This window comes from Anser anser (genome assembly GCF_964211835.1).
Source record: "Anser anser genome assembly, chromosome: 11".
In the NCBI taxonomy this organism is placed as follows: Eukaryota; Metazoa; Chordata; class Aves; order Anseriformes; family Anatidae; genus Anser; species Anser anser.
The window spans coordinates 8,305,624-8,322,215 of record NC_139732.1 but is presented as its reverse complement, the minus strand read 5'-3'; the positions used below and the strand labels follow the sequence as shown (position 1 = coordinate 8,322,215).

At 37.2% G+C, this 16,592-nt stretch overlaps 1 protein-coding gene across 15 annotated transcripts in view; it reads right to left on the bottom strand.

The window, feature by feature from the left end:
• FTO (FTO alpha-ketoglutarate dependent dioxygenase) overlaps positions 1 to 16,592 on the bottom strand; it is a 247,120-nt gene that overhangs the window by 108,542 nt on the left and 121,986 nt on the right. The window contains exon 10 of one of the 15 annotated variants that reach the window (XM_083852102.1): positions 1 to 16,592. This exon is cut by the window's left edge and continues 49,802 nt beyond it; it is cut by the window's right edge and continues 13,136 nt beyond it. The exons of the other annotated variants lie outside the window; for them this stretch is intronic. The gene's annotated coding sequence lies outside the window, so the exon portion shown is untranslated. 15 annotated transcript variants of the gene reach the window in all.

Genomic DNA, 16,592 nt, shown 5'->3' with positions numbered 1-16,592 from the left:
CTTGACCTGCTGCCTTCCCTCCTCTCTACTACAAGAAAGACTTCTTTATAATAATTTATCTGTTATTCTACAGAATGTTTTCAGCCTCGCTGAAGCCTTCCTTAAATTACACATGCACATGCTTAAGTTATGAAACTATTCAATATACTTGCCAATAGTTACAAAAACTTTGATATGGGAAAAAAAAAAGTATCAGGCAAGAAAACATGAGTTTAAAGAATAAAATAGCTCACAGGCTTGTAACTGTTCATAAGAATGAATTTTTATTCCGAAAAAAAAAAAAAGACAAATGCTGTCCTTTTAATTATCAACATTTATCTCTGGGACAAGACCATCAGGTATATAATATAGAAGATTCTTTTAATATAGAGGACAGATGGCAACTTCACTCCTGGGACTTACTTAGACTGCCCCAGAAAAAAGAAAAAAAAAAAACCCACTAAAAAATCCTATAATTTTAAAAGACTTTGAGAATTCCCCGAGGACTGCAAGTCTGGATACAAGAAAGCTGGACTGCCTTGTTTGCAAAGCAAATGATAAAGCATTCAGGAATGTACAGGAACTCTTCAGGACTGCAATGTACAAAATTAACTTAAAGAGTATGCTTCCTTGCAATCCACAGTGGCAGCATCGTATGCAACAGACTTTCTTTTTGGAAACTAAATTATGTCAGAAGAATTTTTGATGATGTCACATGTAAATCCAGTATGGCAGATAAGAACGCTTAGGAAAGATGTAATTGGTTTGTTTTACAAAATAAAAATATTTCAGTGAAGTAATAGAAACCAAGGTAACCGTTTAAAAATAATTCTACAAAGCACTTCAACTTGTCTTAACTCACACACGCATCTCTATATGCATGTGGCATTTCATAGGCATGTCTCATACTTCACTTACAGGGTGTTAATATCATAAACTGCGAATCAACACTTTTTTCTCGAGTGTTAATACTATTAATGTCCTGTTGGGTAAACAGCCAGAACCAAGCCGGTGTTCTCAACTGCCTCTGACAACAGTGAGCCTTCCTATCCTTGGTCTGCAGCACGGTAAAACCATTTGCTTTTTTAAATATTAATTTTCTCATGGAAAGACCAAAAGTGTAAATAAAAGAAGAGTTTAATAGTGGTCTAATAAAACTCGAAGAGATACTTCATGCGATAGCATTAATTGAATGTTCTGCAATTGCAGAGTAATGTGATTATTACTGAGGGTTTACACGTCTGTAAAGAAAAAAAAAAAGGCTGGAATCTAGTTGACTAAACTGTGCTCATCTCCATTGCTGATGCTTTGGGCCACAAATGAAAATTTCCATCTCAGTTTTCTTTACATTGGCTTAAAAAACACAAAACAATAAAATGTGTGATTTTTTTCTTAAGCCTTTAAACGTAAAGAATGAAATAACACAAATATTTTTTCTCCTTCAATTTAGACCAAAGTTTCCAAACCGCAGTATTTTATATTACGCGATGCACCCTTTAAATAATTAAACCATTCGGCTCCATCCCTAAGTCAAAAAACATATAGAGCAAGCACAGCCATCTATACAGGATTTGCCCCTCTCTGAATTAATCCAATTATTCAAATGTCAGTTATAACTGTCAGAGAGCAGTTCCTTGGGCTGGACCAAACTGTTAAAAATTAAAACTGTTTTACCTCGTTTAGTCTCTCTGCCTTTTTAATGTAAAATCCATGGTCTTGACAAAAAGTTGTGGGATTTGACACCCAATGCAACACATCCCTATTTCTGTCATACATGCATAATTCACTTTGGAAATTTGCACTTGCTTTAAAATATTACTAAAATATACATGTAACATATGCTAATTCAGCCGCACTGGCTTGTAAGCTCCAGCCACTAGGTTATATGTAAACTTTGCCAAGTGCATACACTGTACATAAAGGGATTATAAATGAAAGAAAAGATCACTGTCCCTAGCTCTCAGTTTCCAGCCTTGGCCAAACTGACAGCCCCAAATCCCAGCAACATCTAACATGCCCTTCCTGTGGAGAAGACAGCCTGTTCTCAGAGTCTTAATTACATCCCAGCTGACTGCCCAGCGTTGCCAAAATCAGGCAACAAACGATGCACCTTCACTTGCAATATGGTCTGCTAAACAGACTCCCAGTCACACAGAAAGAAACTTTCACAACAAGGAGAAATAAAGGGACAAGCTAGAGAGGGAGGGAGAGGGCAAGCAGCTATCAAGACAAGGAAAAAACCTCTTCCCGGGCTCCTTGGGGACTGGTGAGCAGCAGCATGTAACAAACAAGGCTATCCCTCGCTCAAAACAACCTCACAGCCCAAGGTGCCTCACGCCAAGGACTGCTGTTCTCCAAGATGGGCCACTGGAACCAAGACTCGATAGATTAATGATTGTTAAGGAAGGCTAACCAACCCCACACTGCTCAGGCCATTATAATTACAGAAGAACAGCATGCCACATTCTGCAATCGCAAATGGTATCATATGTTTTCCTGGCTGCCTTGCAGGAGTAGCTTTATTTACACAGATGAAATGCGAGAAGTGCAGATTTAAAGCAACAGCATTATTTTAAAACGAGAATTAGCAGAATTGCATGCCTTTACGGATACCCACAGACCCGTCAGAGGAGAGCTGCTCCAGCCTGCAGGCTGACGACCACCAAAGTGCCTGTGAGGGCAAAACTCCCCCATCCTAGCCGAGGCTGAGGGCTACGCTCACAGCATTTACAGCAGCCCCTTAATGAAATGAATTCAGCTTTACCCAAGTGCTGATAAAGCACAGAATTTTCCTAGGACTGCAGGGCTTCTTTAGAGTCTGTGAAATGAAACGTCACTCTCACTAGAAGTGCTAAGGAAATGTAGAGGTTATTTGCTATTGATTCACAGAACAGTAATATCAACATTATGCCAATTAGCTCCCACGAGATGGACTGCATACTTTCACAAAAGTTTATGATATGCAAACATATCGCTACCTCCTAGAAATAGTAGGTATGCACTGATATTCAGGAAGTTTTAGCTAACATCATTTCCAGAACAGCTTCCAACAGTTACAATATTTTGAGTTACTCTAAGTCACCAAGGTATCTTATTTCTCAATAAAGTTAGGTAGTTCTACCTACCAGTCACATGTAATTTTTGGATTTGTATCCTTCTTAAATACACATTTGATATAAAAATGATACTTGTATTAAAACAGGTATCTCCCCCACCAGTTTACTACTCCTTCAATCTTACTCTTTCCCTGTCACGTTTAAACTTTTACATGATGGACCATCTACAAAAGCCAAAGAATTTTTGCAACCGACTTCATTGGGAACAAAACTACGCCTGCAAAAACTGGCTGCATACCACTTGAACAGCAAGGACATGCCACAAACAATAAATCTTAATGCTTCATGACTGAGAGCAAAAGTATCTCCTGAAATAGTTCCAGATTAGTCAACCTTATTGACAGAAGTTTACAGGACAGAACTCAAATATAGTAATTTGCACACAGCTTTGTTCTGCATTTTTTCCCTTTCCAGCACTTTATACAAAAGAAGAATGATAGAAATCACTATAGTCAATCACATTTAAGTGCAGGATTACATTTATTACCTTTTAATATAATATTCAGGAGAATTCTTAAGAACAGAAGACAATCAATACCTCAGACAGAAAAATTCAGCTAAATTTAGAAAACTGAACTTGATTGAAAGTAACAATCCTTCTGTTTTAGCAGAAAACTAAGTCTCATTCTTACATTTTCATCTTCAGCTTTGAAGCCTATAAACTAGGATGCAACCTGCCTACTGAGACACAGGTTAGCACCTGGTGCTTTGCAGAACCATCAAGTCACAGAATGGTCGTCAAGGCTTATGTACAAGTAGTAGAAACATTTATTAATTCTTGCATATACTTGCTGCTAAGTATTGCTAATTTCTATATTGACAATTATCCATATTGGCAATATGGATACATACTTTTTTTTTTTCCTCTTTGTCTGTCTCTGTCCGTTGCCATTGATGTCCAAGATTTTGGTGCTGCAAGTTCTAATTTGTAGGTTATTTAATTTCTGTAAATAGCCCTAAGGATCCAGCTACAATGTCTGCTTAAAACAGTAAATTCTACACAAGGCAGACTTCACATGAACTACGCAAAACAAACGGAGAGTACTTCTTCGAATAAGCAGTACACATTTCTGAATACTCTCCATCAAACTTAGTGGCCTATGCTTTTGCAGATCCATATCCCGTTTTCATTCAACTGGAAGACCGCTGCTGCAGTGGGGACAATGACAACACAAAAGTTGTGCTGGGGATGTAAATTCATAGACATCAGAAGGTGTGAGGAATTAATAGACTATTTCTACAAGGTGAAAGATTCTGAAACCTTCACAAAAATGTAGGTCTCCTTCTGAATGCTGCGTAGACAGGCACGTATCTTTTTGCTGAGTCCCTCTGAAGTTCAGTATTAATCTCTCTTGTAAAAATACAGCAGGCAGAAGAACCATATCCAAGCCCATTCTGGGATGAATGGAAAGATCATGAGCAATCCTATTTCACGAAATCCAATCCCGTATCACCAAAATCCTCTTTTAAGAAAACTGACACGATTTTTGTTGGCTGTTGTTAACTGTAAAGGACAAACTCTAAAAACACAGGACAGATAACACCTAACAATCAGAAGTTCCCTAAAACTCTATTTATATGCTGTAGGAATAATATTTGTGAACGATGAACACTTTCCTAAAGTAACATTAGCTGCACAGGTACACCACTAGTCATACAGAAAAGATGTGAATCAGGTAATTCATGGTTATCCACTACTTCCAGGATTAAAGATTAACTGCTTTACTGTTTCATCCAGCAGATACAAGAAGACATTTAGGAAGACTTAGGAAGGTGTAAAACCACGGTTAAGAAGTATAACCAGCATTTATTTTCACAAAGCTGTATCTCTGCTGGACACCTCAAAGACTACTGGCATCTGATACATCAGACCATTGCATTTTCAATGTATATTACTTCTTACGTAGAAAGAAGGCGGATTCCTGAGAAGTGTTTCACCTGTGATGAAAGGGTCAAGTGCCTGTCAGACACAGAAGAATTGGACATAGCAGAAAAGAGAGATACTCATCAGTTAGAAATAGCAAAGTGATGTACAAGCACTGCCATTTCAGTAACAACTCATGTGGTCAATGTTTGGCCACTTGTGCAGAATAATTACAGGTTGCCTGCTGCTCCTGCCACTTACAGGAACACTGACTTGAGAGTTGCAAACATTCAGCATCTCTAGAAACAGCTTTGCAAGACGCACAGTAAGACTCAAACACCCCTCACCCCAACCTCACCCCCAAAATAAAGTTAGAGACCTAGGAGGTCTAGCAGTCTGAGTTACAGTGCACCTAAAGCATCAATACACACAAGTGATGTCTGCAGAAGACTCGAGTTTTAGTCAAGACAGACAAGAAAGATTCAAGTAAATTTGTCCCTTCAAACTACCTGCATAACTTCCTTACATAACAAACTTCACAAAACTGTAACAGTGACAGGCTCTGGGGGGATTGTTATTTGCTTTTAGCATAAGAAGTCAAAGTATCTCTAGGGTGGAAGAGAGAATTTAGGTACTCTAGGAAACCATCTTCCTTTCCTACTGTGCAAGAAAAATGATGCTGAAATACAGTTCCTAGGAGCAATGAGCTTTATTAGTGCACTAAACAGAAAAGTCAGAAATATTCAAAACTTACCTCTCACTGATCTGGAAACAAGGACCAAAACCTAGCAATGAAAATGGTGAGGAACTTTTCCAGTTCACTATGAAACAAAAGCAGTATAAATCATCACCTGTTAAGGACAAACTTCTCAACGAATCATATGACAAGTATCCAAGAGCTCCTAAAGAATAGATTTTTCTGAAGAGAAAGGTTTTTTTCAGCTTGCTGTTCACTTTCAGACATTAAACACTAACATGGCACAGAAACCTCACAGCACTGGAAGTACAAGCCTAACACATGCCACAGAAGGTGGTGCAGAAACTTGTGTTACCATTGCATTAAGTGTACATAGCTCCTTGTACTCAAAACAACAGCTCTATGTGTAACCTCACCATGATGCGAGGTAAGCACCCTTACAGATCTGTCTGCAAAGTTGTGCAGAAACAAGAGAGGAAAGTGAAATGACTGCTGTTTATATGTACTTCGGTAGACAGAAAATATGGGACATTTTTTTTGTCTAGCTGAGAAAATGACAGTAAGGACTGAAGACAGAAAAACTGCTGAAGCCAAGCGTTCAAATAGAAATTAGGACTTTTCTAATATAACAATTACATTGGAGAACATGAGTTCTTTAGAATTTATTTCCCATTGTCCTCAAACCAATGGACACCATTCCACAAGATGCATTTAAAGCCAGAGACAAATCACTGGACTCCATACAGGGACAGCAGTGAAGTGTAATGCCATGTTATATACAGGAGGTCAAACTAGATGATATAACGGTCCCTTCTGGCCTTAAACTCTATGAATCTATGAATCAGAGAACAAGAACTTAGCAAAATACAGGAGATAGAAAAAAATATTTTTTGTTGTTTGTTTAAAATGTTTTTAATGTTTGTTCCTTCAAACAGAGCTCAATTCCACTCCGCAATTTTGGCTAATTTTATCAATTGCATACAATTCTTAGAATGTGTTATTTTAAAATGCCTTAAATCTTCATTCAAAAATATTTGTTTAAATTAACAATGAATAAAATTACAAAGGCAATTTTTTGCTTCCTTACTAAAAGGGCTTAGATTTAAAAATGCCATTCTTCTCAGACGAGGGAAATGCATCACCCTACTACAGTATTCTATTAGCACAATCCTCAAATCCAGCCCTGAACATCCACTGAAATGTGCTTTTGAAGAATGCACAAGATGAATGTCATATTCACTCAGCATCCATAAATCAACTCGTATAATTTAATACCTGTTGAAATTTTCCTCCGATTTATTATATGAAATAATAACATGAGAAGTAATTACAATAAAGAAAAAGTTCAGGTGCAACAGCATTAGTTCAACATCTAGGATCAAGTGTCAGTGGAGATTAACAAATTTCATTCATTTTATCTCCAGCACTGGAGACACGCTGCTCCTAGCTTTAATAGTCAGGAATGTCTGTTAGTTAAATGACTTTGTAAAGGCAGTCAAGTGAGGGCAGACAGCGACAGTTTAATTAGGGAGCTTGCTATAACTCTATCTGGGAGCTGTAGGCACTGGACTAGAACAAGTGTAAAGCAGCACTCAGTGCTGACTAGCAACCCCTCTGTCTACCCTCCCACCACCACCAAAAAAAACCTATGCCAAAAAGGAACCAACCAAAAATGCAACCAACAAAACCCCTTCACACAAAAACCCTTAAGAAGATACTTTTCACGGCAGGTTCCCTCATTTATTCTGGCGTCAGGTTGGCTGCAGGTGAACAGGAGCAACGTAACCGCGGCAGCAGAAGAAAGGTGAGGTTAAGAGAGCAATCATTTATCTTGTATTGATTTCTGGACACTATGTCCTAGATACATTCCAAGATAGAATGACAGCTTTCTGGTTTGTGTCAGTAAGGGAAGAAAATGACTAGCACCAGTACCCATTGTTTTCCTATCATATTTCCTTTTAGAAACATGCCACACTTAGATTTTTATTCAGACAAGGAAATCCAAACAAGTTTATCACAGAAAAGGAGGGTTAGGGGATGGTTAATCAGCCATTTGTCTTTGCTGCCGGGTAGCTGGGAGTCAAAGGGTCAAACCCAAGCACAATTGGACCATTTGGTCTTATCTCAGGTAACCCTACATCTCTGGTAATTGAACCCATTTCACTCGGTCAGAGTTCCTGTCACTCATATTCAATGTCTGTCATTACTGAGAAATGCTTCATGACATATTACACTGACAGAACCACCACTGCAAGACTAGAAGGAATCCCCAGGCACCAAAAGTAGAAGACAATGGAAGCTTCTTTCAGACCAGTGATGTTTAACATTTTATGTGCTGACATTGTGACTGTAACCACAATATAACGAAAGTCTAGCAAATGGAAGATCAAAAAAAAAATCCAGTTTATCTGCTTCAGGGACTAGCAGGCAACATCAGAAATAAAACAAACTGGCAGCTACAAGGTTACCTGCACATAACATTAAAACCCTTGCAAAAAATTATATAGAGTATCTTATGTATAAACACATACACTTAGTGATGGACCTGAATATGATACTGATTTTATTTCTATTACACTTGCCTTAACTATAGTAATCCAAATCCTTTGTTTTTTCCTACAAAAAGTTTTTACTTATTAGCTGAAAACACAAAGTGTAATTTGCATGCCCTATGCTGACAACAAGGGAAAACACCCCAGCTTTTTAAAACTTCTGAAATGATCCTGCAGGTCAAAATTTTATGCGCAAGGGTGCCAAAGTTATCAGCACCGTAGTCAACTTCATCAGGTACACTCAAAGCTGGCTTGCTTGGACCACACAATTTTTTGCCAGAATCTCAATCCAGAGGCTGAAAATTCTGCAGATGCATTAATAGCACCTTAACTTTGTTAGCACGTTCATCAGAAGAAACAGTGGGTGGAAGCCTGGGAGACTTGGACCAGAAGATGGTGGAAAAAGCAACAGAAGGCATTGAAGATTTCACTGTGATCATGATGTGTTTAACTCCGTTTTACCTCCTTTTCTAAATAACGTGGAAGCAACGTATCTAGCACATCATTTAATTAAATCTCTTCACGTAATTGATGTGAAAATTGATTTAATTTCACTACATTGAAATTTCATTTTTAAGTGCCAGCTTTAAACTAAAGGAGTTACTGGATTCCCAGCACCCTTTGCTAGGTATCCAATCCAAGCACTATGATAAAAGCTATAAGCTACTATTTGAAGCAGCTTCTTGTACTGCTTTAGTGATGTCCAGACCAACCAGAGAAGTGAAATGATTTATTTCCATCCTGAGTACCCTGAATGATAAATAAGCAGGATTAAGTTGTGCTCCCAAAATTGATGGAGGTCCAGAATTTTAGCTGAGATTAATGATATTAAACACCAGAGCTTCAAAGCTGAGACAAATATCAAAGGAACGCCAGTGGTGTGGACAGTTTACTTCCATCCAATGGTCATAATGAATTCCACACAGAATGATGGAAAAATATCCTTAAACTAGACATATCACATTTTATGAAATCAGTTTAGATTGATTTATGGAATCAAACCATTTTTTTCCACAGCTCTTATACAATTCGTTTTAAATAAGGATCTGCAAGAGCTGTGGAATAAATAAGGAACTTTATCTTTAGCATTATTCACTCTCAGCAAAAGAAACCTGAGCGAGGAATACTAAGTAATCTTCAACTACGAAATTGCTCCATGATGATCTGAGAATACACTGCCTTAAGTCTATAAAAGTTCTAATATCAACTAAAATAAATTATTTCTAAAGCAACCCTTATTTCTACTCTGTGAATAATCTGTATTTCATTGTGAAGTACATTCACACACAAAAGCTTAACTAGATTTAGAAACTAAGATTTGCAGCCGTAAAAGCAGTTAAGATGTCCAATAAGAAATATATGACAAAGAATAGCACAATAATTCAGCCATTAATAAATCTGGCACAGTAACTGTTATCTTGTCACGAAGATAATACACCTCCAATCCTTCCGTGCTGGATTTTTATACTATATTTATATGCTAAAAGGCTTCTTAGAACCATATGCTTCAATTCAAAGCACCAGAACCCTACTCATACGTACCTGCTCTATTCAACCAGCTGCTTTTGCCCATTTCCCTATGCTGAATACTTCAAGCAGTGAGTAAAACTCTGGACTTGGAGTGCTATGGCCAAAGAATCCAAATGAATGATATTCAGGTCTATAGCCTAGCAGGGAAAAATGTGTTGCAACAATTTTTCTAATGCTGCAATACCATTATCACCAAATGTTCCTGTCAAGGCATGGTTTAATTACCTTGGCACCCATGCCACTTATAATCACCTGTCATTAGCAACGATGCTTGCATCTGTTTACACGTCTGTCAGAAATGCCAGCCCAGATGAAGCCTAAGAATAAGACAACTTTTACTAGCGCTTGACCCCAGATGTGGAAAGGTCATCTTAAGGTTATCTAGCCCCAGAGTGAAACGTGTACAGTAATTAAAAGGTGCTTGATTAATTCTTTAGTTCATACTCAATTTCATTAATTCTATATAGAATTAGAATGCTGTAAGCCAACAAGAAAATAGCTATATTCTTTCAAAACTATTTCTTTTGTTTTCCTTTTTTTTTGAGATAATTTTGTGAAAGTTCCCTATTTTGGCTACCCAGAATAGAGTTATTCACTATAGTCCATTAAACTGTTTATTGATTAGTTGTTTTTCTCAGAGGTAACCTTAAACTGGGAACAAAGAACTAAATTCTACCTCAGAATATCTGTACGGGCGATGCTATCTTTAAATGTGGGAGCATAGCGAGCATGCCAATGAACATTTTAAAAAGTTAAGTCTTTAGGCATGGGACATTGTGAAAACCTCAGGTTTTGCTGGACAACAAATCCAAATGTTATCTTCAACCTGACTCTAGAAATGCACATTCTATGCTGTCTGCTTTAATAACTGGTATTATTGGTCTTCTCCAAAAATTATGTGTTTTTAAGCTATTTCAAGGCATATCTGGTCTGTGATTTCCTCCACACAAAGTATCTTTCTATTTAGGCACAGACTCCCTTTCACTTTGCCATTTCTATGGATGACAAAGGACTTCTATGGATTTGTAAAGTACTGGAAGTCAGTAGTACTCTGGTCTTTGAACTCCAGTCAGCTATTGGGAGTTCAAGTTCATAGCAAACATTATGAAGCAGAAGAGAAAACTAGATACTCATCTACTGCACAAAGAAATACGTACTACAGTCTGACAGATAAAAATATGAAACATGTATTTTTGTGACATGCATTTAAACTAGATGTTACTGATTGCTATGTCATCTGTTTTGCTTCAAAACTAATCACATACCCAGAGTCCCACTCTCATGTACACACACAGGTGAGGGAGACATTCTATACCCACGGTTCATCATGGCATTCTTCTATTCATAGCACGCTTCTATTTTAAAGGTATTGACCAACAGGTAACAATGATCTTCAAAGCTCCAGCTCTCAGCTGTAAAGAACTCTGTACTACACAGTTTTTGCCATACTGCTTTCTCAACATGTATTTTGCAAGCATGAGGGTTCTCTCTCTTTCATTGTTGCACATATTGCCTAGGAATTACATCCTGGAATTTCAAAGTGATATATAACAGAACAAATTGTCTAAGCTATAGCAAAAAGACCTATTTGGAAGTATGGAGCAATTAAAATCTGAGCCTCAAGTTATTTAATGTAAAAGGGCAGGACTAGATAAGACAAATTCTGAATGATGTTCTGTCAAAGTCTGCTAGCAGGACTCATCAGGTATCAATTCAGTAAGCACACGAGGAAATCATGTGTGTGCATGCATGTGCACATTGAGGAGGCTAGTCTGGAAATAACATACCAAAATGAGGGAAAGAGCTTATTTCAATAAATTTTATAATTCTAGGAATAGGACTCCTGTCATAAAAGGTATTTTCAATGTTTTTGTACTAAGCAACAGAAATACTCCCTATTAGCTATTCCTGCTATCTGGCAAATATCTCTACAACAAATACACACATAAATCACTAAAGTAATTTTAAGGTTTTGTCCTGCAAAAATTACTGCTGCAGCACTTACTCTTTAAAACCATAGCAAGTTAGCTGTGCATTTAGAATTACTTAAAGGATGAAAGCTCCTAATACAGGGCAGCACCACCAGGGCAATGCCCCGCACAGAGCAGATAAGCACCTGCACTTTCCTTTACCCAAGCATGTGTATGGCATCGCTGGCATCACTGCATTCTAGCTCCTGTGGCCTGGATTGGAGAAAGCGTATTGTAGTACACTGCTTCTAGAGAGTTAAAGGACCTTCCACCAAGCTCTTCAGCTGGCAAATTAAGAGTTTACTGCATAAGTATTTTCACATCTTTATAACGTTGTTGGAAGTAAAAGCTTGCAGATGTTACAGAAGCATGTAGCTGCAGTGAATATTACAATTTAAATGCACTTTTTTATCCTTGTAAGGATGCATGAAACAAAGCCAAGAACTCTTTGGCTTTACATTCTAGTGGAATCCAAACTGGTCTGAATGACTATAAATGCTTACTGTTTGTCTTGGCTCCCACCTATATCAGATTCAGACTGAAGAATCTTAGTGAAGAAATTATAAGGGATAAAATGGATATTTCTAAATTACAAGACTGCAATTCCAGTGGCTCAGTATATCAGTTTTCTGATTCATCTAAGCCTGCTGTAAAGAAATTGTGGGATCTGACAACAAAGGATCAAAAACATTTACTTTCATGAGCCAAAAGCTTCTTGCCTTGATTATACTGCAGATAAATTAAAAAAAAAAAAAGATCAAGATCGGTTACATTTTGTTAATGAGTCAAAGGGGTGTAGGTTACCAACAGCATGGTTACCAGCAGAATTTTAAAGTGCACTCAATTTAAAATGAATACAATTGCAGTTAAGTTAAGCTAATGCTGAATTTTAATGCTAGAAGTCATGTGTGTGTTACTCAAGTGACTTGCAGGTTTGTAACATTAAAAATTAAGGGGAAGCAAGCACTGCCATTGTATCTTCTGTTTGATGGAGAAGCACAACACCAAGGACTGCCAGCGTATTGCCACTTAAAAACAGCACCCTTTGTCTGCTCGCCTTTTTTACCTGGTTTTAATGACAGCTATGTGGCCTGGCTGCCTGGCCAAGAAGACACGCCAGCCACCAGCACCACTCCCCAACACGACCAGCTTCTGTTTCAATTCATGAGCCAATCAGTGCAGTGGGATTAGCGGGTAGAAAAACACAACCTATCATGCACAGGATGCACATCCAAACAAAAACTTTCCTCGAGGTTTGTACCAAAGCTATCTTGATAAGAAAGACCATAATCATAACTTCAGTTGTAACATAACGCTCACAGTAATATTACCAGTGATACAGAAGCTGCCTACAGCCAACACGCAGCTTGCCAGCCAGCGGGCATAATGCAGCTTGGGCATTTGACAACCAGAGGTTGGTTCTCAGCATCCCGGAGAGCAGGCCAGGCCGTGCTGAGGGTGCACGCGGGGTGGCAATGCACACAGGTCAAGGCACCCACCTGTCAGCACAGCTCTGACTGTGAGTCTTGTTCAGGAGACAAAGCAGCATTTCGTGAGTCACAGAAAAGAAATGTTGACTGAACATTTGACGATATGCAAGCTGAGAAGCTGGGGATGATGCACATGGAACAAAATAGACATGAATCATTTTCTTGCCTAAAGTGGACTAGAAATTCTACAGGGTAGGGACCCTTCCCTGTTCTTCTAATGCTCCCATACTTGGCACACGATCAACAGCTAAAACCAGAATGTTATTCATTTATCCTAGATTATCACTCCTATACCTTCCCGTAATACATGATGAACGTGACTAGGAGAGAGATGCACTAATACAATGTAATCCTTAAAATCCAAAAATTGAAAAAAGATTAAGACTAAGGATGCAAGGGTGGCAGGGCAGTGGGGAAGCAGAGAATGGACAATTTCAGGAAAAAATATATTTCCTCTTTAGGCCTTTGTTGAAAGCATTGAAATCTATGGGAAAACATTTGAAGAAAAAAATGAAATATTTTTTCTTGGACTGAAAGATAAATAATTTTCTGAGTAACAGAAAACTACTGTTATTATTGTGATAAAGTATTTTCTATAGAGATTTCAAATGATGCAGTAGTTGGCAATTACACTTATTTAAAAATGTAATAAATAAGGAGTCTACTTTCTAAATAATGCACGCTATTATTACATAATGTGAGGCAATAATGATGTAATATTTTTATTTTCCAATTATGATAGATTTTTTTCAAGTTTAGGCATTTTAACATTCAAAATCAACATAGATAAACAACTAAATTCAGGTGCATTTCAGCTCCATATTGAAAACAAAATGTATTCAAAAATTTAAACATGATGACAATCGCCAGAGCAGCTAAGAGGGCACTCATCCCAACATTTCTCAATACCATTAGCATACAAAGTTTTTCCAAAACAAAAGAGGTTTCTATACTGAAAACACAGCACTGTAACACATAGCATGCCTAGCTTACAAAATTATGAATGAAAATCATTAATTGCTGTTTTTTTTTCCGCATCATATTTCTGCAGCTGACAATCCTAAACCTGCAAAACTGCCAGTCATGTTCCAGAAGCCACGAGCTCTAAAACCCAGTTTGTCATCATTCCATCAATACGCAGCATTCAAGCAATGAGCCCCAAGAGCTGCAGCGTTCCAAGACATTTTTGCAGTAAAAAAGACGATGAAAGGACTCATGAAAGAGTAGTTAGCATATCTGCAGTAAACATATTACCACCATATAGCATAGGACAAAGCTTGACGTTTGCACCATTAGGTTAGCTACAACAAACGAGACCTTGTACGTGAATTATAGCACAGGAAAGAAACCACAGCTGTTTGTTTTTGTAGTACATAGGTGCTCTGCACCTGAGTCTGCAAATATTTATTAAGCCTTCAATGGTGAGGTTGCAATGTGCAGACCAGCTACTGCTGAAAACCATTATCTATGGATAATTAACTATGTCAGGACACCGAGGTCCTAACATGAGGTCCTCATAATTCCCCACTAAGGGAAAGACAATACAACATTACTGTGATATATTAGTAACATTTAACAACAGGATCGTACTATTTTTGTTTTAATAATGAAGGCTGAATACCATAGCATAGCAGGGTTTAAATTATTACTTTCTAATGGTACAGTTTAAGCAGTGCTCAAATGCTCAGTTTTTGTTATTACTAAGCAATGTGATACACTGACAAGCAATGACAACATATAATTAGAAAACAGTTTATTTGTAAACAAATAAAAGAGCATTTGTGTCCATGTTTTGTTATTATTAATGCATTTTTTTCTTATCATTCCCCTGCCAAAGCCTAAACTTACTGGGAAGAAACAAATTCACAAAACATTCTTACTTTTTACTTGTCCAAAATAATTCAAATGAACTTTGGAAGCCCTTGCATTTTTTTCAAGCATTTTTAGAAACAGCTAGTAAAAAAAAATTCATCACGCAATAAAAAGGCTTTTTGACACATGAAGACAAAAGCTTCAGGCCGTTTATTAAGACTACTTCCTACTGTGTTGGGCTTTGTTTTATCTCATAATTAAAATCACACCTGAGCTGGGCCATCTGCGAGAGTGTATTAAGTTTCTTACAAAACATGAAAATCCTTTCATTTTTTTTCATACAAACGCCAATAAATCTTGTAGGGTTGTGTGTGTGTGTGTGTGTGACAAAAATAATACACTTAAATAAAGGTCAGGCTTTGAGCAAAAAAGTGAGCAGGCAAAATTCTTTTTCCATATTCATAACTAATTGTACCTCCATGACAATTACTACATCGTAAAAATCGTACATTCAAACAAAAAAGAAACCTTTTTTTCTTTTGATATTTGGTAGTATATTGCTTTCTTACAGTTTCTTCTGTAAGATAAAAATAAAAATTAGCAAAAGTAGAAGGAAGAAGGATTTTCGGATTTGTATTTTCCATATCTGTTAGCAATTAGAGTGCGCAGAAAAGGTCCACCTGCACTCTTCAAGATCAGGAACTCTGTTAGCGTGCTAACGCATACGCTTATAAGTTTTAATTAGAAACAAAAATCTGCATTTCATAAAGATAGATATTGACTAGAAGTCAGGCATATACCTAAAGCAGTTTGCTTTGAACATATTCATATTTAAACACAAGTAATTCTATTTACTTTGTTGCAATCCATATTCCTTCAAAGAAAACTACATACATTCTTGAAATTATTTTAATACTTGTGTGGAGCCAGGAGGCAAATACACAAAGATTATGTTTCTTGATCTTGTGATTTTAATTATGCAATTAAAATTGCACAGTATTGTGGTAGCCTGAGCAATCCTACTCAAAGTTTTAAACTTCTCACCCAAGGCAAATTATAAAATGGCTCCCTGACACATGAACAGCACATAGATCAGAGGGCCTAAGACAGGGGTGAAGGACACTGATCTTTTCCATCTCAGTAAGAAAAACGCAATGTATGGGATTATTGTGAAATAAAAGAAGTCATTTATCTCACATCAAAATGTACTATAATGGAGTACAACAAGAGAGATAATCAGTATCTTGATTTTGATCAAGAAAGTTGTTTCCATAGGCAAACTGAATGAGCAAGTGGATCAACTTCATGCAGAGCTCCATTGATTTCACAGGATTCAACATGCACAGAGGTCTCCCTACATTACTGGAACTTTTAATTATCAAGCAGAAAAGCTTTTTTTTTTTTTTTTTTCTATGATGACCCTATTTAAAATTTTGATTTCTTTATAAATTTTGAAGCACCAAGCTTCAGAACTGATCTCTGCTAGCTATCACTGACTCAAATCCTATTGATGTTTACATATATTTGAGCTACAAAATGAATTTTCTTCTTATAAATTCATTTGGCTGATAGCACACTTAAA